At 63.1% G+C, this 2,500-nt stretch overlaps 1 non-coding gene across 1 annotated transcript; it reads right to left on the reverse strand.

Annotated features, from left to right (window-relative positions):
• Positions 1-559: 559 nt before the first annotated feature.
• LOC140472589 (5.8S ribosomal RNA) lies at positions 560-713 on the reverse strand. Its single transcript, XR_011957751.1, has one exon. It is a non-coding gene; the product is annotated as a 5.8S ribosomal RNA (ribosomal RNA).
• Between the last annotated feature and the right edge of the window lie 1,787 nt (positions 714-2,500).

Raw genomic sequence — 2,500 nt, forward strand, 5'->3', positions numbered from 1 at the left:
CGAGGACGAACCACGAGACGGGCGGCTGCAGCAGCGGGCGGCCTGCAGCTCCCAGCACTCTCAATCGATCAACCATCGAGTCGGGTCAGCGTGTCAAACCGGCGAGCTCCACGGTCAGGCCGGCGGCGCACCAGCACCGGACCTCCGCGGCTCCCTTCACTCTTTCCACTGCCAGCCAACCGAGAGACGGACCCAATGCGGACGTGCAGAGCTTAGGCAGACCCCCCACTGGAGGCTCAACACTTCGTGGCAGCTCCGTGTCCCAGAGACCAGGAGGGTTGGCACACACACACAGTGTGAACCACCGACAGCCATTCTGGGACCGGTGACAGCCGTGCTGGCCCCACTGCCACGACACAGACGGACGCCAGGCCGCGCTCCCCGGCGGGGGGATGGCGTCGAGCCTGACGAACGGAATGTGCAGGGTGGGGGGGAAAGGCCAAGCGCTCCGACGCCGGAGGGCTCCGGAGTCTGAACTTAGGGGGACAAAGAGGACGGGTCCTCTGCGACACCCCAGCCGCGCTCTCGCCAGCCAAGGCGAGTGCGATTGATTGCCAAACGACCCTCAGACAGGCGTGGCCCCGGGAAGAACCCGGGGCCGCAAAGTGCGTTCAAAGTGTCGATGATCAATGTGTCCTGCAATTCACATTAATTCTCGCAGCTAGCTGCGTTCGTCATCGACGCACGAGCCGAGTGATCCACCGTCAAGAGTTGTCTGAGTTTGTTTTAGGTCTCTCCCTCGCCAGAGGAAAGCGACCCGGACCGCACATACGCTCCCCACCTTGAGCTACAGCCACCTGCACGCCGGCGTGCGGGCGGAGCAGGGTGGCGTGAAGCGATGGGGAGCACCATCCTGGTGCGGCCCGCAGAAACATACGTCTATTGGGGGGAGGAGGACAGGGCGCCCAAGAGGCGATGCGTGCCCCAACGCACCGCAGCGACGGAGGCAGGATCACCGCCACCATGTCGCCCGCCTAGTATCACGAGGCGTGCAGCAGCTTTGCCCTAGGAAAAGCAGAGGCGGGAACGGGCACCGGCCATCGGTTCGGCAGCGTCACTGACGCGTGCACGTGGCGGCGTGTCGGCGAGCGGACTTCCTGCGAGGAGGCGGGGGCGGCACTCGCCCGAGCAGACGCCCGCCCGGCCCAGCCACCGCCGAGGTGGACTGGGAGTCGCGGCAACGGCTCGTCATACTCGTTCCCACACTCACAGCGCAGCTTGCCCGCAAGCCACCGACCACCGATCGACGCCAGGCGCCCCGACCGAGAGCGGGATCGCTCGTTCGCCCTGCTGGCAGTTCGCTGGGGATCACTACTGCACGGAGCTCGGAGACCGACGGGCGGCAACTCGAGAGTCTTTAAACCACCACCACCCCCATCCCGCAAGTGCAAAGAGGCTGTATACGCACAGACGGGTGAGGGGAATAGGTACCCCGTCGGGTTTGAAGGGAGCGTGACTAGATAGCAACGATGTAAACCCAGCCGATTTGGGAGCGAAAGACCGGCGCCTGCATCACCGGCTTCGTTTCCCGTGGCTGGAGAGTACACCGAAACCCTCCGTCTGTCGCGAGCTCCCGACGACGCGGTGCCGCCAAGCAGCAGGGCCGGACCTGGTGTGGCTCCCCTCGTCGATCACAGACCGGTCGGCACTACTGACGAGACGGTGGAACGGGCTTCGCCCCTTGTGACGAAGGGTGATGCGAACCCGCCCGCCCGCGTGCGTTCGGGGTGGACTCGGCAAACGGAGATTTGAAATCGGAAAGTGTCCTCCTGCCCCGCGCAGGTAGGCGCCCAACAGTTGTGGGGGGTTTGGCGGTGACCACGGCTGCAGGGCCTGCTACCCCGACGAGCTCTCCTGCTGGCCCCGAAACCACCCTCGCGAGACAAGTTGAAACGGAAACGGGCGTACCCCCAAGCCGACGATCCTTTCTTATTTGTTACTTTTTTTTTCACTTGCTCGAGTTGTGGGGATTTGGCGGTGACCACGGCTGCAGGGCCTGCTACCCCGACGAGCTCTCCTGCTGGCCCCGAAACCACCCTCGCGAGACAAGTTGAAACGGAAACGGGCGTACCCCCAAGCCGACAGAGATCCTTTCTTATTTGTTACTTTTTTTTTTCACTTGCTCGAGTTGTGGGGGTTTGGCGGTGACCACGGCTGCAGGGCCTGCTACCCCGACGAGCTCTCCTGCTGGCCCCGAAACCACCCTCGCGAGACAAGTTGAAACGGAAACGGGCGTACCCCCAAGCCGACGATCCTTTCTTATTTGTTACTTTTTTTTTCACTTGCTCGAGTTGTGGGGGTTTGGCGGTGACCACGGCTGCAGGGCCTGCTACCCCGACGAGCTCTCCTGCTGGCCCCGAAACCACCCTCGCGAGACAAGTTGAAACGGAAACGGGCGTACCCCCAAGCCGACGATCCTTTCTTATTTGTTACTTTTTTTTTTCACTTGCTCGAGTTGTGGGGGTTTGGCGGTGACCACGGCTGCAGGGCCTGCTACCCC

This window comes from Chiloscyllium punctatum, unplaced genomic scaffold, assembly GCF_047496795.1.
Source record: "Chiloscyllium punctatum isolate Juve2018m unplaced genomic scaffold, sChiPun1.3 scaffold_370, whole genome shotgun sequence".
NCBI lineage: Eukaryota > Metazoa > Chordata > Chondrichthyes > Orectolobiformes > Hemiscylliidae > Chiloscyllium > Chiloscyllium punctatum.